General features: G+C 38.7%; 1 protein-coding gene across 1 annotated transcript in view; it reads left to right on the forward strand.

Annotated features, from left to right (window-relative positions):
- Positions 1-22,171, forward strand: part of LOC122348901 (receptor-type tyrosine-protein phosphatase S) — an 819,186-nt gene that overhangs the window by 458,823 nt on the left and 338,192 nt on the right.

The raw sequence follows: 22,171 nt of genomic DNA on the forward strand, positions 1-22,171 counted from the left end.
ATTCACACACTCCCATTCTGAGTGTCCTTGCAAGTCTGTAACGTTATAATCTACATTTGAATTGCAAAATGGCATTAAACACCACTCTTTAATAAGATATTGAGCCACCATAACTAGTAAATACAGCACTATAAAAATACAATTATAATTACTGATATTATCGTTATTATCGTAAAATGTTTAAAAATGAAGAATATGACACAAATACAATCTTGATACATTAGTTTGGTCATATATATAAAGATATATATATATATATATACAGGGGTTATATATATATATATTTTTTTTTTTTTTTTTTTACTTAATTGATTATTATTATTATTTTTGCTAAACTGAGCTGTTGTTATTTTTTTAAATAAACAAATTATGGAAGTTTCTATGCTCTTGTTATTTATTTACCTTACACGCATGAAGCCCTCTTTCATCTCCCATTAATTGATTTATGGTGATTATTATGAAGGTGAAACTGATCTCTCTGTTATTTCATTGCCCAGATTCAACCAGATTCAGAACAGGATTCATGGGAAACAGATCTAGTTTGTTAGAGTTTTACTCATTATCGCATTCTGCTTTTTAGCTCGCCCCATTCAACTGAAGCCTCACCATGTCCCAGGCGAACAACAGCCAGTAAACGGTGGTTGGACTCAATGAACTGCAGGTGTTGATTTACTGATCACATTCCTGGATGAGGAAGAGTGATCTGCCGGGCCGGGATGAAGGACATGGCGAAGATCATCGCAGATCACACCACCATCGCCCGCTGGTGTCGCGGGGTCTTGTTAGACATTCACTTTAGTGTGAAACGATTACACGATCCAGTCCTTTCTCACGTCGGCTCAGTGCTGGACCGCTGTGTGTTGGAGACCGGGCCTGTTTTTCAAAAATTAGTGCAATTCTGTGGATGTGCGCAGGTTAAAGTACATCGTATCAGCGTGAGTCAACAGACGGCATAAAGAAACCAAGTCGCCTTTTGCTTCCTACAAATTAAAAATAAACGTGCCTGGTTGGCAAACGATAACCCTCTGTTAATTTTTATTTTTTTTGCAATGCATTTTTGCATTGTTTTTAAGCTTGACAATACTTAAGGTATGGCCTAATAATGTTTTTTTTAAGTCATTTGAAGACGCAGGGTTCGAAGCTGAGTTCTTACTAACTATTATTAATGCTGTTAAATGAAGAATTTATTAAGAGAAAGTCGTGTGTTGCACAGACATTATGCTAAATCTGATTAATAAAAATTAATTATCAACAGATAAATCACTGATCAAATAATAGTTCAGCCTACATAACGTGATGAAAAAAAATACTCATTAAATAGCTGGTTACTATAATTCACCAACATATTAAAACATAAAAACAATCAGAAGCAAAACCCTACAACACATATAAAATAAACCAACTAACTAAGGCACAACAAAAATTAGCAAAAAAAAAGTGAATAAAAGCTAATTAACTCAGGATTTGTAGAATTATTATTTTGAAGATGCTCACTGCAAGCTTTTAAATAGTTATATCTATTGGGTGGCCCTTGACTCCAGACCTGTTCTACCAAGCCTTTATATATTTGTGGAAAAATGGGGTTTTAAAAGAACACGATATTCTGAGAAGTTACTACATCATCAAACACAGAGATAGAGCTTGAGAAACGGCTCAGTGGTCACACTTATTAAACCTCGCCCATAACCCACCACGCAGCACTTGGGAAATTGGCACGCCACCCCTGCACGAGCTTACAGGGAATGGATTGATCTTCTGATCACGAGTGGGAAGGTGAAATGAGTCCAGCACTGGGATTACTCCCCGACAGAGGAAGAGAGGTCACAGCAGGAGCATCATCTCCTCACCCTGCTGTCAAACCATCTACCCCGCCAGCCGCCTGCTGGCCTAATTATTCACTCCAATACCACGCACGTCATGGGTTTGAAATGAACTTAGAGTATAAAAAAACCACTCCCCTTTCTCAGTGGTACTGGAAGACTAGAACAGCAAGCTTCCTGTAAGGATTGGTGGTTTGTAAGACACGACCACAAACTGTACTGTGTGTGTGTGTGTGTAGGGTTTTGTGAGTGTGTGTGTCTGCATGTATGTGTGTGCATGTGTGGTGGGCAGGACCGTATGCCTGTGTATGTGTGTGTCTGAGGTGTGTGTGGTGTTGTGGGGAGATGTGTGTGGCGTATGTGTGTGTGTTGACCAAGGTGTGTATGTGTGTGTGTGTGTAAAGTGACTGTATGTGTGTGTGTGAGTGTGTGTTAGGACTGGTTGGGGTGTGTTTGTGTTGTGACTGGTTGTGTGTGTGTGTGTGTATGCTAGATGTATGAGGTGTTTGTGTTATGAGTGTATGAGTGTATATATGTGTGTGTGGTGTGTGTGATCAGTATGCATGTGTGTGTGTGTGTGTGTGTGTGTTAGAGTAGCACAGTGTAAAAGGCCAGACTGTATATGTATAGGTATGCACAGGACTGTATATGTGTGTATATATGTGTGTGTGTGTAACAGTGTAAGGTGACTGTATGCGTGTGTGTGTGTGTGTCAGACTGTGTGTGTGTGTGTGTGTGCCAGACTGGTGGCGTGTGTGTGTGGTGTTGTGACTGTAGTGTGTGTGGTGTGTGTGTGTCCACAGCCTTGAGTGAGAGCTGCCCTGGTGAGTCTTCTCCTCCGGCCACATTCCGGAAGATTTCCTCAAGGATACTGTTACTGGCCACGGCTTAGAAGGACACGAGCGAATGCCAGCCCGGTTAGAACTGTCTACACACACACACACACACACACACACACACAGGTAATGTCTAATACATATTATTGCGAAATATATACATATAGTTAAACTGTTTGAGTAAGTTGGACAAACGGAAATTCAATAAACTCCTGATGTAGCGTAAAGGTACCAGCATCCTGTAAGTACCAAGTTGGAGCCACTACATTGCCCTTGAGTTCCCAACTCACACCAGAAACAACCGGATGGTCTCGAAAACCGCCGGTCTCTTACTAAACTACGAGACAGAAAATAAAAAACATTAGATCTTGTAGCGCTGATTACAAGGTTTTAGTAATGATAACTTGACCAATGCTTCCAAACCTGTAAGACCTCGTCACCTTCCACCAAATGAAGATATTTTGATGAAATCAGAGGGCTGCTCGTCCCCAGATTACAGATCCAGCTCCACAAAAAATAGTGTTTCGCTTCTGATTTCTACTGGGCTGAAAATCGTCATTTTGTTCTTGAAGATGAACGAAGGTCTAAGGTTTGGAACGACATGAGGAGAGTAATAATGACAGAATATCTATTTTGGGAAGAACCATCCTTTAATAACTATAAACTATTAAAATTAAGAGTTTATTAGAATCAATCATCAAAAGTAACAGTAAAATGCTGCTACTCTTTTGTACTTGATAATTCAATTCGTTAATCCTTGAAGATTATATAAATATTTATACATTGATAATAATCTGAAATATTTCTTTGAGCAGGAACAACCTATTATATAATACGATTTCTTGAAAGATCATGTGACACCAAGACTGATATGAAAATTAGCTATGTCACAGAAATCAATTAGAAGAACATATTCATGCAGCAAACATTATTCTTAACCAATACAGTTCATAATGAATAAATGCAGTTTGGAGAAAGTGCATAGTCAAGCAGATCTCAAACGTGGTGTATTTTTCACTCATCATTCTTCATGTACATAACACGTGATAAACACCCACCATTGTACATACTGAGTCAAAAAAACTTGTTAGAAAATGTGTGTAATGTTATTTTCTCCAAAAAGTAGTGTTAAACCGAAAGAACTGAAAGAACTGAGCTGGTAAGCGCTGAATAAACGTGATAACAGATGTCACGCCCAAAACAACTGGCCGCACTGTATTCTGTGATATAGAAACATCACTCGCTAATGTTAAGAGCAACAGAGCTTCAGAGTGCGTGTCTTTCTGCTTAAAACGCGGACTAGGTAGGCAGCAGGACTTTTCACACAGCAGCGTCATTCGGAGATTCACAAGACTGAGATATCGACGCTAATGCTAATGCGTTAACACACACACACACACGCACACTCTTCTTCGAAGGTGCCAAAATCTTCTCCGGGTCTGAATGAGGAGTGAGATGCGTTAATGTCCTGCGCATATTAGCATTACGGTCGCCCATCACGCGAGCGCCAGGTTATATTAAAAATCCCATCAGACGCCCGACCTCTGGCACGTACGGGCCAAGAGCATCTCAACAAGCATTTACAGCCAGAAGTGGGCTTCAGCGTTGTCACTACAAGAAAGGACAGCACATATTCGTTCTGTGCTCGAATACCTATTTAAACAATCAGTTGCTTACAGAAACACGTTTATTCTCAAAAATATGAAAACATTTGCTTTCATTTGAAGGGAGACATTGTGTGCTTGTAATGCAACGCATCTGTGCTATGTTTGCTTTCAACGTATTTTATGTTTAATGTAAATGTGACATTTCAAAGACAGAACAGACCGACCATTTATTGTATTTTAGATATTTTATTTAGATATGCGCACCAATGAAATACTGAAAGTGTTCTATATAAATGTCAGTGGGTCACTATTTAAAAATATTTTTTTTTTTTTGTCAACAAACTAAAGACTTGTTATAAACAAATGCTGTAAAATACCACTTTTGATTAATGCTGAATTTTTCACATCACTACCCAGCGTCTCAGTGTCACATGATCCTTTAAATCATTATAATATAGTGATCGGCAAAGCTCAACAAAACATTTCTGATTATTATCATGTTTAAACAGCTGTACGTTGAATAATTAGGAAACTGGCGATGCATTTGATTTTACAGCATTACTGGATGCATGGAAAGCTCATAAGAGCAGCATTTTTTTACATAATGTGCATGCTCGCTGTCAGCTTTTGACCAGTTGAATAAAAGTTTTTTGCCGTGCACAGAAATATTGTCAGAATATCATAATGTCAATCGCCATGTATAAATGGTAAAGACTTGAATTGAGAGAACATGCATGAACGACTTCAGTATTGTTTATCAAACAAGTTAGAATCATGTTTAGCTACAAATATTGGAATCAATGTTGCTCAGAGGATTTAACTAGTAATGGTGTCCTGTAAGCCAGGTTGATTCTAGTAGCATACAGACGTTACAGCCAGTATATGAGGGAGTTATTAAAGAGAATGAACAGTTACTGAAACTTCAGGAGAGCAACAGATATCCGTTTCAGTATTAAAAATTCAGCACAACTGCAGTGTAGGAAAAACATGATCTCCATATTTGATAGCGGCACTACGCTGAGCCGAGAGCTGGTGAATTTCACAAGCATTTAGAAATGCTTCAAAGGCTGAAAAGCTTCACACCGGCATTAAAAAGCGATGAAATAATACACACTCTCTTCCGCGATCTTGGCGCTCAAGCTGCTCATGCATATATTAGATGGAGTCGCCATGTTTTGATACTTCAAGTGATAAAACATATATGCAAATATCAGAAGAAATTATTGGAGCGTAGCTAATGGTAATTTCGCTACTTGTTACGAAAATGAATGTGGATTAAAAAAGCTGTAATAAACAGATGCACATTATTACGATACTACAATAAAACTGTGATAATTTGGTTTTAATCAGCAGCGCTGTCAAAAAGAAACAACACTAATTTCTGAAGCTTTCTTATGAATTTATATTGAATGCAATTCCGAAACCAAGTTAAAACGCAGAGCATATTAGCGGAAAAGTCAGATCTCTGTGAGGAGGCTGAGGCTGAGGCTCAGATCAGAACCGCCGTGGATGCTTGGCTTGAGCAGGGCTTTCTGGAGGCAGGTGGGCAGTCGCTCTCACCTGTGAGATGCCCGAGCAATGATCTGAAGTCGCCGCGATCACGCCGCGTAAGTGTCAGATTCATTGAGTTTGACCTGTGAGTTCGACGCCGACGTGGAGATCCAACATACCTGCACAATAACACACACACACACGCTGGCAATCATGCTGCTTTGATCTTATTTCGCTTTCTTCACTTGCCATGGCAATGCAGTGTGTCGCTACCGATATTTCCTGATTTCTGGTAGCTCTGAGCAGGAAGTCGGTCATGTTTGGGCCGTGAGGTTCTGCAGGTGTCTGTGGTGTTCTGAGTTCTCTGTTTAAACGAAACACACACCAGATACAACCATTACACACACACACACACACACACACACACAAGTAAAAGTTCTGTCGGGAAACTTTAAATATGTTGATTTAGTCAAACTGGAATTGCTGATTGTGTCTTAACTCCACCCAGAACCGCTTCTCTTCTTTCACTCGCAATCCTACAGCGCTCGGCTCCGAAGCTTCTTTAAAACCTGTATGTTGAGGAGGGGCCTGCAGGTGAACACATACCACTAAGCAAATTTCACTGGCATTTTCTTCTTAATCAGAACGAATCCGGCTCGTAATGACTGACAGAGAGGAAACATCCTTTACCATTTTAAATACTTTTTCTCAATGTTTTTTTTTTTTTTCACAATGTCAAACAAAGTTCAGGTTTCGCTTATACTTGTAAAGGCATTTGGTCCCCATAATGTAGCACATAACAAGTTGCACACACACACACACACACATCTCCCTCCAAATGTAAACCAGAATAACACACTGGAAACAATAAGGTGTGAGTTTCTTCTGGTGAGATTCAGGAGGGGTGTGAAAACTAATGACACACACTCTGTTCCAACAGAAACTGGCCAAAATGAAAGTGCTCTGGAGACATTGACACACACACACACACACACACACACACACAGGCTTGCATTGTCGGAGGCTTGTGATTTGTATAATGAACACCTATTTTGACACTGATTCACAGAACGGGAACTGAACCATTCCAATAATGCTTTTACTTTTTAAAATCAAAACAGTGGCTTTAGTCCACATCTGTCAAACCAACATTACTCAGTCGCTTTTATTCCATTCCTGCTCAAAAATATCCCCAACAGAAGACAAACATTGCTTGAAGATAACACTTTGTGCATTCTCATTCCAACCAATCACATTTGATTTACAGCAGCTGAACTCTCTTCAGAGGGAATGTTTCTCCTCGTTATTATTTGTCCCTATTGTGGTTTTAAAAGTCTGTTAAAGAGTTCTAACCTACAAACCTAAACATCCAGCCACGAGGTGAATTACAACATTACAACATGAATTACAGCCACAGTAGTTTTTAACCAGAGATTTTGCTGTTGAACACAAGTTATTTCAACAAAGCACATACCAGTTTATAAAATATAGATCAAAATGCATTGCCCTACAAATACATGTAGGGAACGCTTTTACTTCTGCTAGCAATTCTGTGCTAAATTTCCTGCATCAGATTAATACCAGTATCAAAGAGGAAATCATGGTTCATGGCTGTAACATAAAGAGGTCCAGCCCTCTGCTGTGTCCTGCCTCAAATCTCAATAGGAAATATTTCAAAACCATGTTCATCAAACTGTTTCATGGGCGGTCTTTGTTCTTTCCAATTAAGTCTATTTCTCAGCCCTCGCAAATGACTGCAGCCTGCTAGATATCACATCAAATCTTCATCATCTGTCATCATCTCCTGCTCTCCTCTCACGCAAAATTAATCAAAGGGCTTTGCCAACGGATCTAACAGCTAAATATTGGACAGAAGCTGGAGTGCCGTAGCAATGGATATGTTCATGATCGCAAATACATACACGATAGAGTCAGAAATGAGCAAATTACATTCAGGAATATAAAAAGAATGCAACGATGTGGAGGAATTGTTTATGATAATATGCATAATCATATAATCCTGTATGTATATACACTGTAAAAAAGGATGCCTAAATCCAAATTTTTAATAAGCAAATATACAAGTAACTTTGATATCGTTAATATGTACTGGATTACAAGAAATGCACTTGATTCTCCAGACATCTCTCAAATCTGAACATCAGGCTTTGAGGAATCAATTATTATTGGCTTGTATGGCATTACATGTTTGGATTATTTAAATCTCATTTTACTAAGTCATTGTTGGAGATATAAGGCTAAAACTGAGATTTATATAATCAGTATCTGCTGTACTCCTTAATCATGTTCTGTACACATATAATTCACGAAAATATTGGAGTGATAACCATATCAACTCTTGAAAAACTGCATTCAAAAAAACTGTACAGGGTGTAACCGAACCCAACTAGTTGTTAAGAATGAATTTGCACCAAAAATGTCTTTGTCTGTATTTGAGGTACAAGAGAATAACAGTAAAAGAATTCTTAACCGTAGCTTTACTTCTCATTTCAGCAACAACCCCATTTATTAACTCCACAAAGGACAACAACACGCCTAAAAGAGCTTGTAAATATTACGTCAGTTACAACACTGTACGACAGCACGCTCTAAAGCAGAAACAAAGAGCAGAAACAGCGTATAGTTTAGTTAAAATCAAATAAACATGGAAATGGCAGTCGTCAAAACGGTTAAATTCTTTCTTCACTCTCAGCAAGACAGCCAAATGTTGCAGTAGTTGCATGTATTTGACTGCTGTTCTGTTTACACATGGATCTATAATCCACCTGCTGGCAGAGAATAAATTAGCATTTTCAATAAGTCCGTCTGTTGTTTTTGTTCTGACCGTTGCAAAACCAACCCAAGTTCTAAATGAAATATCAACATTTATACAATTAAGACATATGAATTAATGTAATAATCTATCAATAATACTTGACTAAAAATAAACTTATGACAAGGTGGATGACTAAACTACTAAACTAAAATCATAGTCATATATATATATATATATATATATATATACTGAAGCATAACAAACATTACAGTTGTGGATAATACGAGTGAAGATGTACAAGAGACAAAAAAAATAGAAAAGGCTTTGTTGTGTGTTTCATATATAAAGAAAAATTGTACAGAGAAGGCCAGCGGACTGATTATTGTTCCTTTAAAACTCCACAGTTCTGCAGGTAAAACACACGCTAATGAACACCTAACGACACCGCTGACCTGTCATCGTCATAGAAACCAGCGATTCATTAGAAACACGCGTGGTGCGTCTCGCCTCTCTCTTTCACTTATCAAAGGACACAGATAGAAAGAGAGCGGATGAAGAATGAGTCTGATAGCCGATCAAAGAGAGCCCGTGTGTTCGTGGTTAGCGCTACAGCAAGAAATAATCAATCAAAACTCTTTCACGGAGCCGTTTGCATGAAATACAGTTTACAGCAACATAAATTGCCCGTGCATGACACAAAAGAGCGTGGAAGGTGTTTGAAAAGTGTCGCTGGGATAATGCGATGCCGTTTAGCATTTCAGTGCAGTGATTTTCAGATCGTAAAAAGGGTCGTAATAAAGAGGCATGATATGCACATTACCTACTGAAAGAAATCTTTCCATTTAAAAAAGATTCATAAATAACGCCAGTTTTACTTACGAAAGCTTCTGTATGGCTTCAGGAGACGCAATATATACCACACGAATCGCATGGACTGCTTTATTTGAGTTTATGGAGTTTACACGAAGATTTTACTTGAGTACTGCCTCAAATGATCTGTTTCTCTCTACAAATCATCATATGTGATGTCTGTAGACACAAAATAAGATATTGGTATAACAGAAAATGTTGCTGGCAGCCATGGTTTAACTCTATACTCTGGAAGTCAATGGCTATTTCTTTTCAAACCACGAGCGGTCTTTGATTTCTATCAACAACCCAGAAAGAATGGTTTGAGGGTCGAAGTGAAAGTTTGGAAATGTGATTTGGGGAAAAGTTTGCAGTTTACTGAGTCTAAGGCTTATGAAACTTGCAGATCCAGTTTAATAAATATTTATCACTGTGATGAATAGTTGATAGATTAGCGTTCATCTGTCTCTGAACCTACCTACATGTTAGATTTTGCCCAGTGCATTTGAAAAATCCCACGGAAGTGTCTTTAGAAGTGTCTTCTAAAGTCTACTTCACTGTTTTGTGTATTTAAACAGAAGACCATATTGCTCTCTGTTTTCTGTTGAAATAATCTTTTAACCTTATAAATCCTACTGTATCATATTTAATATGCAAATTTCCAAGGCGATCAACATGATCAAAACTTCGCTGTTAAACCTTTTGCACACAATCTGCTACAAGCCTTCTGTCGTCTGATTGATAGTTTAGACTTTTTAGAAAGTAAAATTTCTTTTAGTATTATTGATCAAAAAGTCGACCTTTAAACTCATGCTTCAACTCTTGCCTTTCTATTATCAAATCATTAATAATTTGCATAAAAATGCATGAAGTAACAAACATTTTTGTAATATTTGAAGATTCCATTTAACAGCATCTGAAGTTTTAACTTCATTTATTTATTTATTTTTTTACCAACGTGGAATATTCAATCACGATTTAAAAAGAAAACAGTTAAAAGTTAACTTTTAATCTTAAAATTAAATTAATAATATGTCATATAAGCTGACAGTACGTGCTAATTGTCAGTCAAAAATTATTAGGCCTATTATTATCTTTTTTTATGCTGACCTTGAAACACCTTAATTACATGAAATTAACTTAATTTTATTTTAAAAATATGAAATTGAGAACTGTGCTGAAAATCTGTTTTGTGTTATTACAGCAGAAAAAAACGATTTAAAGGATTTTTTCCCACACCTAACCCTCAGGGTTTTCATGTGTGTGTGTGTGTGTGTGTGTGTGTGTGTTTGCTGCTGGTCTAATTAAAGCAGCATTTGATGCATCTGAAACCTGAGGCGGCGGATAAGATTCATCCAGCTTCCATCATCCAAAAACATCAATGATTATGTTTCAAGACAAAACATCTCCTGTGTGTGTGTGTAGGACTCTTCCCTTAGTTCAGTAAAACCAGTACTTGGGTAAATGTTTTCAAACTGGGTCAGCTGAGTGTGTGTGTGTGTGTTTCAGCAGCATGTACACCGAGAAAGCTTGTTTACCGAGAGAAATCAGAGGAGAGTCTAAGTTTAAACTCAGCGCTATGCAGGAGTGATTTGCATTTCTGCTGACACGTCGACAGAACTTCAGTCTGAGAGATTCAGGAGATGCTACAGACTAAACGTACACATATGATAATGAATGAGTGTGTCACGAGTTCAGGTTTCACCTGGATGAACAATGCTCCTTCTGCCGTGAAACCGTTGATCGTTTATTTACTTAGCTCATTAGTTTCTGTTCAGAGAAGATAGACAAGACATGCCTCTATACGATACAATCCACACACATTAAACGCAGTCTGTGCGTGAACAGTGAACTTTCCTGATTTTTGAGTTTGAAAGTTTAGTGTTTGACAAGCTTTTTCTTAGCGTCTTTCACAAGTGTTGATTTTTGGCACCTTGCGTGAGAAACCAGGAGCGCCCATCTGATTTGTAAACGTTGCATGACCCGTGGACCCTAAATGAGTAATATTTGCTGAATTTAGTATTTTAAGCAGATTAAAAATCAAGTGTGGGTCAAACTGACAACAAGAGGGTTTTATCGCATTGGTTAAAATGAACACAAGTGTTATATTGATATCAAGTTACTTTATAAATCTGTAGATTTCACAGCAAAAATGGTGAAAGGTAGACATCTGTACTGTGATAACTTCTAAAAAAAAAGAGTGGTGATAACGGGTTTAACGGGTTTAGATCATTTAGATCTTAGAAATGTACATTTGACGTGGTGATATAGCAGGGCTAGTACATACACCGCTTTCTTAGCCACAGTGCTGCTAACACAATTGCAGTGGGACAAAACCAAGCGAAGCCTCTGGCATAAAGCTGCATCAGCAACGGGCACAGCGTAATTGGCAATATAACTCCAGCCAGCGGCCAGTGTGTGTGTGTGTGTGTGTGTGTGTGTGTGTGTGAGTGACCTGCGGTGGTGGTAAACCGCCGGCCCCGGCGGGCAGTCTGGGAGCATGATGCTGCGCTGTGGTGTGCTACACTGACAGTCTGGAGACGGGTTCTCCATGCTCCAGTTCCCCCTTCTCGAAGATCTCAGTGATGGACGGATCCACCGCGGGAGTGAACCAATCAGTGCCTCCCCGCCCGGTTACACGGCAATTTACTGAAGGAGGAACAGGACACACACGGTCAGCCGCTACACCTGTGTGTGTGTGTGTGTGTGTGTGTGTGTGTGTGTGTGTGTGTGTTTGAGAGAGATACTTACGGGATGGGGTTGGTGCTCATGCAGCGTGTCCCAAATCCCGGTGAACGGATCAGAGCGTTCTTTACTCGCTCCACCTGATCTACACCAGGATCATCAAAACTACAGCACACAAACAAACTCGTTTTTGACCATGGAAATGAGATCGTATAACGTAATTAGCTTTATGTGTATAGTACAGTTTAAAAAACATTGAAAAAATGTCCGTTCTGCTCACCAAGGCTGCATTTTTTTTTAACAAAAATACATATGACACTTTATCATTTAACATAGTTTTCTGTGTCATTGTGATCAAAGCTGAATTTTCCTCATCATTTCTCCAGTGACATGGTCCTTCAGAAATCATTGTAATATACTGATCTGCTGCTCAAGAGACAATCTGATTATTAACAATGTTGAAAACAGACCAATATTTTTTTTTTTTTGTGGAACTGTGATTAACTGTGTTAATTTTTCACATTTAATTATTCTCTGATGAATAGGACAGCATTCGTTTAACAGAAATCGTTTGCGACATTACTGGCACTTTTAATCCTTTTAATGCATCCTTTTTGAACAACAGACTTTGTTTGGTACTGCACCATTAGTTAACATTAGTTAACATTAACTAACAATGAACAGTTTGTTAATTAGAGGATTTATTCATCTTTGTTAACATTAGTTAACAACATTGTATTTCATGTAAGGTCAGATAATAATAATATTAACAATTGATAATGTTTGATTTAGATAACATACTACTAAATGTTGAAATTAGCATAGTTTTTCTTTGTTAAAAATGAATAATTACTTATTTGAATTGACATTTTGTTGATGGCGCCCTAAATAATAAATTAATACACAATATGGGGTCACATTTAACCAAGTTAGTGTGTGTGTGTGTGTGTGTGTGTGTGTGTGTGTGTGTGTGTACTCTGTAGAAGGTATTTCATGAGCTCCATACATCCAGGGCTGAAGCTCCAGACTGGGATATTCAACAAACGGAGGAACAATCAGTGAGAAGATGAGAGCCAAACACACGAAGAAACGCTGGCATTACAACCTGACACACACACACACACACACACACACACACACACACACACACACAGGGAGACAAACATTTTCAATACATCTGCACTTGAGGGAGTTTAAGTGCACAATTAATACAGGACTAAATGAAATTCACTGAATGTTGGAGCACATGAATGAGATGCAGGTTTGTGTCAAAGTGGCTCAAGATTTTAGCGCATTGCCCCTCTCTTCCCTCTCTCTCTCCAGCAAACGGGTGTCATGTGCTTGTATTGGCTTAGTTAAATGTGTAAAAGGGTTAGATTAAACACTTTCAAAAACTGGCACTGTCACCCTTCATTCTCAGCATAATTAATTTCTCTCCATTCTTCCACTCTGCTATCTCTCCAAATGTTCTCCTTTCATTCCATCCTCCGCTGACAGACGGAGCGAAACCAGTGCACACAAAACCTGCGAGGGAGAGACAGGCTGCATAGGAGTCAACGACACGGCTTCACTCCAGCTGATTAATTACACTCCGTGATTGTCCAATTAATTCAAACACCCAATTCAAACACTCTCTGTTTACACTGAGGAAAATGTAAATGTGCCAGAGTCGGAACGCATCGGGAATAATGAAGGAGAAAACAATGGGACATCTTCCCTGAGAAAACCAGGGTGACGAGCCTCAGCCAATACAGAAAATGAAAATATGCACAGTGATGCAGGTTATTTGACCAAGGGCTGAGAACATTACACAGCCTGTAATTACATACTGTACATACAGCCTTCAGAAACCATGCGGTAGCTGGAATTTTGATTCATTTTACATTATTTTAATGTTCACTGCATGGAATTACTCGTATACACCCATTCGTTCTCAGCTAGCTATGAGTGCGTTTAAGGACTGCAGGAGTTGTAGGAAATATTCAACACATTTGAGCCCAAACTGATATGAGCTCATGCTTGTTTTTGATGGGCCAGTGCATTTGGTGCAAAACAGTTGTGCTTGGATTGACGCTGAAACTCAGACCTGCCTAAACCGATTAAATTCACACAGCTGCAGAATGTAAAATAGAGAGAGACTGACATGAAGAAGGAAAACGGGTGAAAGAGGGTCTTTACGGAGTATTTGATGCGTCTGATGGTTTTACCTGAGCGATGATTCCTCTCCGGCTTCTGCGGGCATGGTGGAAACGCTTGATAAAAAGAGCTAAAAACTGCTGTTTGATTAGTGACCAACCCATGATGACGTCACGATCCTTTGCCGCTCACACACACATGGGCGATGGTGTGTCTGAAACATAAACAACAGTCTCACAAGGTGCCTAATAACTACTCTCTGAAATATGTCAACAAATGCAGCTATTACGGTTTCACTGTTACAGCCTCTTATTGTTACAGAATCTAACAGTTACAGCGTCCCCATTGTTACAGCCTTGTTATTGTTACAACATCTAACTGTCACAGTCGCCTCAATGTTACAGCCTCTTATTGTTACAGCATTTAACTGTTTCAGCTGCCTCACTGTTACAGCCTCTTATTGTTACAGAATCTAACAGTTACAACCTCCCCACTGTTAGTCTCTTATTGTTACAACATCCCCATTGTTACAGCCTCTTATTGTTACAGCATCTAACAGTTACAGCGTCCTCACAGTTACAGCATCCTCACTGTTACAGTCTCTTATTGTTACAGAATCGCCATTGTTACAGCATCTTACAGTTACAACCTCCCCACTGTTAGTCTCTTATTGTTACAACATCCCCATTGTTACAGCCTCTTATTGTTACAGCATCTAACAGTTACAGCGTCCTCACAGTTACAGCATCCTCACTGTTACAGTCTCTTATTGTTACAGAATCGCCATTGTTACAGCATCTTACAGTTACAACCTCCCCACTGTTACAGCCTTCTTATTGATACAGCATCTAACCGTTACAGCTCATTTACTGTTACAGGTGCCTCACTCACTGTTACAGGATCTAACTGTTACAGCCACTTTACAGCCTTCTCAGTGTTACAACTGCCTCACTGTTACAGTTACCTTAACCAATAAAGCTATCATAAACAACTATTATATCTGCCTCAATTTTAGCTACCACACTGTTATAGCCAACTGTCATTGTTATAGCCACCTCACTGTTACAGCTACCTCAACTCCTTCACTAGTAGAGCTTCCTTCCTGTTACAGCTGCTTCACCCATCACCTCTAGGTATGTCTAATGGTATGTCTTTATTAATGTAGTATTGAAATACAACCAACAGTGTTTGGATATGTCTGCGATAACAAATATGAACACAGGTCCACTAAAACCCACTGAACCATAATGCCAGGTGCTCATGTGCATGACATATATGTCCACCAAGTGCTTATTTATATTCCATATGTGCTATTTTAAATTGCATTGGCCTTAAATCATATATGCCAATGTCAAATTCCTATTTGAATGTTGGTTTGTATTATCAATATTCAAGTTCAGGTTGAATGCTCAATATTTACTTCAATGCATTACGGTGTTACTATACGAAAAAATGCTGTAACAACATCATTAATCTGAAGAAGTAGTTACAGATGAATCACTTTTATAGCCACTTCACCATTACAGTTTATAATTATTAAGGCAGCCTTATTACTACGCTTAGCCCACTTAGAGCTAGCCTACTGTTGCATGATGGAAACACAGAAGAACTCTGACTTACCCTCCACACGTCTAGTGAATTTAATCTTTGCATCTGTTTCAAAAAACAAGGGGAAAAATAATCCAGAGCAGTGATGTGACACATAGCCATTATTTTCTCAGTATCAACTAAATTTTTCGAAAGATCGGTTTGTAAAAGCATGAGCCAGTGTGTTTATTTTTCCATGCACATGTAAGCGAGTGGTGGATATGCGTGTCAGTTTGCATTTGAGCGCACCATTTTTCACAGCGTTTGCATCTTTGCATTCCAGTGCTGAGCTGATAGTCTGTACTCCTGATATCCTTGAGCTGCTTCTGCGCTTTTGTTCAAGAGTTCCTTTCTTATCTGTGAGACATTAGCACACACACACACACACAGAGTAGAGGTTATTCTGGAGGAGTGTGATACTTTCAGCTTATTCATCTGGTCTGTTCTTATCTGCGGGAGCATTAACACAGGTATACACACAATCACACACACTCTGAGGTGAGACAGGAGTGAGACAGGAGAGTACAATTGCAACACTTCATCTCAGCTCTTATTTGAGCGGCCCGTTCTTATCTGAGAACCATAAGGCCCTTAAATAGATCGAATATCCTTCTAAAGGATCCTACTGTTAGAAACGATAGATTCGGGTTTATTTTTAACAAGATCCCTGAACATTTCAGTTTGATTTTAACAGCCTGAGTGGCACATTTCAGCGCAGTGGTATTATGAAACTGTCACCGCGTAGTACTTCTACAAAGTCCCTGTTTCTGAAGGATTGGTGGCTGATATAACTGGTGTTTATTAGATATGTGGAGAATATATTTACATAAATGCAGGACCAATTAAAGAGAGGAACCTAAAACAGTAAAAAAAAACACCAAACGAACAATAAAGCAGTGTATAAACCAAAAGTTTGCATTATTACTATCAAAGAGAGAAATAATGAATATATATATATATATATATATATATATATATATATATATATATATATATATATATATTTTTTTTTATAAGGATTTTCAAGTATCTTATATAAACATTTGATAATAATAAAGTGTAAAAATGAAATGAATATTAATATATTGGATGGTTACCATGGGATTCCACATCAACACCAGTGTCTTCAGCAACCTTCAGAAAGATCTGTGAATTAAACACCAGGAAGTTCTGTTACATCTGGACAAGTTACAATTTTACTAAAGGTCAGTGGGGTTTAATTAATTTATTTTTTGATTAAATAAATTGCAATGTGATTTTCACATATTCATGGTTTATACGGATAATAATCAAAAATGTTTCTTGAGCGTATTAGAATGTTTGAATGATCTCTGAAGTAACGATGCTGACAATTCAGCTTTGATCCCAGCGATGCAAATACATTTTTAACAGATTCATATAAAAAAAACTGTTCTTTTATATTACAATAATGTATTATACTGTATTTTTGATCACATACATGACACATGACAGTAGTTTTTTTTTTTGTAACTGTGGCAAAAAAGAAGGATATTTCTTTAAATCTCTAAATCAATTCAACTAAACAGACAGGTTTGCTGGACTGTTTGGTATCGGCCTTTTGCTGAAGTGAACTGAAAACATCATGTAATTGCTGTGTTTATGGTATAATAGCAGGATGGGAAACTGAAGGCTTGTCTCATGAATGTTAGGCTATGCACAATTTAATAATCATTTTTGATAAATCATTGCAATGCATTGATCTGGAGTTAAAAACATCTGCAGCTAACTATCTGCTATATGCATTAGTGTAAAGTGTTAGAAACTTAATGTGATGCTCGTGACCCGTTCGTGTACCTCCTCCAGACTCGTGTCTGATATCCCGTAGCTGGTGACTCCCAGAGCGCTCTTCTCCAGATCCAGCTCTTTGAAGAGGGACGCGAAGCTGCCGTTTGTGGCGCCCGTGTACGGCAGCACATACACCAGCTCCTGACCTACGACCTCCAGAAACTCGGCCTCCGGCACATGCCGCCGCACCAGTCGACTCACATCCGCCGCGTCTGATCAGGAAGAGCGTGAAAACACATTTACACAGATGAACAATGACACGGGGAGTGTGTTCAGCAGAGAGTGTGTGAGCTGTGAACCTGGCGGGTCCAGGCTGCTGATGCTGTCACTGCAAATGCCCTCATCCACGCTGGATTTATCATACTGTCGGACACACACAAACACACACACACACACACACACGCACACACACACACAAAGAAATACAGCACACAAAATGAAAAGCGTAAACAACATGGTTGCTAGTAGTGATTGGACATAACTATACAACTAAAATTTGTGCATATCTTTTGTACTGTATATATTTTTATGGTAAAACATAGATGCCAAATCAGGACTTTTTGAAAGATCTTTATTTCTTTTTGTATTGATTTTAAAAATGGAAAAAAAGCATTTTAGTATATTATAGTCAGATATAATTCAAAACTGTCAACATTCTTTATTTTTATTTTGGCCCTTAAGGAAACATTGGGGCCCTCTGTGGTAAATTGATAATAATTTTAGCAGATATTCAAATATTTGCTAAACATGAAAGGAAAACATGAAAGAGAAATACATTAAATTATATATATATATATATATATATATATTTAAGTGATTCAAAACATTACTATATATTTGTATTTTTGTAATAATTATATAATTAAATTCTAAGTTTCCTTTTTGCTATTTAGCATTACTACTACAACTGAAATCAAAGATTCAAACGTGTTTTTTTGTAATAAAGTGTAGGCGCTGTATTATTGTCTGTTTTATAGTTTGTGATGTGTGTAGAAGAGCCTGAACAAACACGCGGTCAGGCCCAGGCTACCTCTTTAATCGCTGGGACCCGTTGAGCCGCGACTCGCTCCTGATTGGCCCGCGCCACCGTCAGGTAATAACCTCTACCGTAGGTTTTCTTGAGGAAGAGCGAGGAGCCGCAGCAGCAGACGCGGCCGTGCGAGATGATGGCGATACGATCTCCCAGAATATCTGCCTCATCCATGTGATGCGTCGACAGAATGATGGTAATGACCTGGAAGAGACACAGACATCAAACGAACACGCGTTCAGCGCTCGTGGGCGCCAGAAAAACCATCAAAGTTCAACAGCGAGTGTGCATTTCTGAAGCTCATCTGAATGGGACGGGTGCGTTTGAAGTGCAGGTGCACTGGAAAACAGCGCGCTCTATATATAGGCGCTTTTATATCTCACTCTGTATGGAAAAGTTTCCCGTGTTTTGTATTCGCCGGAGCTCCCGCTGAAGCCAGACACCCGCGGGGCTCAGCGCCGGCATTATTTCTGCTCTGCCTGTGTGACGAGGCAGTGGGAGTTCAAGGCGCCTGTCCTTTGACTTGCCGAGAGCAGAAATATCATGAAATATCATGCATCTGCGCTTCCCAGAGTCAGGCGTCGAACCTGGCAGAGAAACTCGCGTTTATATCGAGAGACGCTGATGTTGGACGCCGTAAAGCAGCGATCTGGACACAACGACTGTAAAAGCTAGAAGCTTTGAAATGGAAAACGTGTTTGTCAGAGAGCTGCATATAGCCAGCAGGGTTTGTGCAAAAAAAAACTAAAGAAAAAAATGCGAAGAAGGATAAATAGAATGCAACACGGTACACCGATATGGTGTCGTTAAGTCATTTGTTAACATTAGTTAATTTATTGCTTAACATGAAGAAACAATGCCATTATTACGCTATGTATGTACAGAAAATACAGTTTGTTTATTCACGTTAGTTCACAGAGGAATAGCTCATGTTAACAAACGCATCTTTAATAACGCATTAGTAAATGCTTAATTAACATCAACTAAGATTAACAAATTCTGGAAATATCGTTAACTAATGGACCTTATTGCAAAGTGTCGCCAATAAGAGCTTGAATATCTCTGCTCTTCTAAAAATATGGAATTAGATTCAAATGTACCTTCTCGTAGCACGATAGTAAAAATAGCATTTTTGTATCGTTTTTCCCAATGCAGAAGAACAGAGATTATTGAATCGTAGCAAGGGATATGCAGGAAGTCTGGCCAGAATGAAGTGAGCTGGACTAAAACGAGAACAGAATAATCTACAAGTTCTCAGAAAACAAGACTTCATACAGTTTGCATCTCAAGTAAATGATGATTTGATGTTTAGATCCAAGTAAGAAAAAAGTTGCAGTGAAAGCAATATTTAGTGCCATGACTTTAGGACCTTCCACACCTTTAAGTGCAAATGAACAAATTAAAGCCAGCAGATACCAGGTATGTGAAAGAATGGATGGATGGATGGATGGATGGATGGATGGATGGATGGATGGATGGATGGATGGATGGAATGGTTTTACCGGCACAGACACACATATCACAGCGTTAAGATGGATGTGTGTCACCAAACTCATTCGCGCGTGACATTCAGCTCTAGAAAATAAACAGCACTGGAGAGTCATGAGAGACGAATAGACAGAACGAGAGAAGAAGAAATATATAGAAAGATGACTGTTTGATTTGTGTCTCTTTGTATTACGGAACAGTCATCCATCAAACGAGGAGAAAACAGCACGAAACAGGACCCAACAAGCCAAGCTTACGTGCACTTCAAGTTTACAATTCTAAAATAAAATAAAAAAGATAAAAAGTTGGTGTTTTTGTGAAGTGAGAACAGACCTTGATAAGACAGCGATGGCTCCTTCCAGCACTGTGTGACTTCCTTCTAAAAGACGGAGGCTATGCCCCCATGTGACATTTATGTATTGTTCATATAAAATCATCAGGTCTAATTTTCATGGAATTTGGAACATTCAGAGAAATAACGGTTTATTAATAATAACTTTATTAATAATAAGAATGTTGATCAAATGTTCTTAGAACGCAGGAATGTGGGCTAGGAATGTTTTTCTACAAAAATATCCACCAAATTTTTCTACTGAGAGAAGACTAGAGTAATGATACAGAAAATAAAAAGGAAAACATCTATTTAAAACTCTAAGAATTTCACAATATTACTGCTTTTGCTATATTTTTCATCGCGTGAATTCAGCCTTTTAGACTAATTATCTCAGTTGTGTCTGAATGTTAGTCTTCTATTCACCACCTGCGGGCATAAACACTTTAAATCAAATGGCAAATGCCAAAAACTCATAATTCAATTTGTGTGTGATTGTGTTCGTATGTGTGTGTGAGACGAAAGGCCTCTCGGCCCAATTAACTGCACTAGTACACATCATTTCATTTCCCTAAATTATTAATCAGACAATAATCGGCTGCACTAATCAAATAATCATCAGCTGCTCTCTAATTATACGCGCGATCCAGCTGAAATGGGCTGAATATGTGAGTTCAATCCCCGGAGGACCGCAGGACTTATTAGTATTGACAATAATTATAAATTGAACGAGTAATATTTTTATAACTAATTTAACAAGCTTGCACGGACATCTCAGCTCCTCAAGTTTGCAAAATAACAAACTAATTACAAACAGCAACTCAAAAAACGCAAAAGAACAAAGACACGAATCAAATAAACTCAGTTCGACCATAAACGAAGAACCCGCAGTCATGAAGGGAATAGTCCATAAAGTCCCTTAAGGTGCAATTAAATTGTCCTTAAGGTAACCACGATCCTATCAGTCCAAAACTTAAAATGTCCTTTAAAAATACTTTATCAAAGGTTACCAGAAAAGCAAATTCGCAAAAGCGAGAAACTCCTGTGTTGCAAGTTAAGCAGCAGCTCGCCTGGGTCCATATCTGACCAGCGTCTTTCTGAAAAACATTTTATTAACAGACATGGTTATGAAGAGCAGGCTGGGCAAAGCATCAGAGTCTGGTCCAGAGAACAGATAATCCAGCATTCGAGCTCAGGATTCACGTCCAGATCACAGGTGAGGCAAGAAATAATAACCAAACAAGAACTATGAAAACTAAAGAGTGGCTTTGATTACAGCGGTCACTTTAATTCTGTTGGAGCAGGTCTGAGCTGAAAATGGCGCTCCGAAGCAGAATAATTCACACGCGTGGCGTCATCTCATCGAGATAAAACCATTTAAACTTGTATTGCTATATCCGAACACAAAAAAGGAGAAAGCGTCGCACCTAGCGTTGAATGGCCCCTAAGAGGATCTTCTGGCACCTTTACAGCGTGTAGGAACCAAATCATTACTCGTGACTGGAAAGAGCACTGTCTCAGTCCACAGGAGAAAGCGTGTCGGCTGGAAACACTCACGACGTTCTGCTCCAGCGCTTTAACCCCATACATCCCACAGAGCACCTTCACAGAGGATGGCTCTGCTGCTGACAGACGCAGGGACAGAATACACGCTGCCTCATTGATTTCACTGACCTGCCAGAACCTCTGACAGCCCTGATCACGTCATCTCTGGACTCTAGAAAGAGCT

This window comes from Puntigrus tetrazona, chromosome 7, assembly GCF_018831695.1.
Source record: "Puntigrus tetrazona isolate hp1 chromosome 7, ASM1883169v1, whole genome shotgun sequence".
Classification (NCBI taxonomy): domain Eukaryota; kingdom Metazoa; phylum Chordata; class Actinopteri; order Cypriniformes; family Cyprinidae; genus Puntigrus; species Puntigrus tetrazona.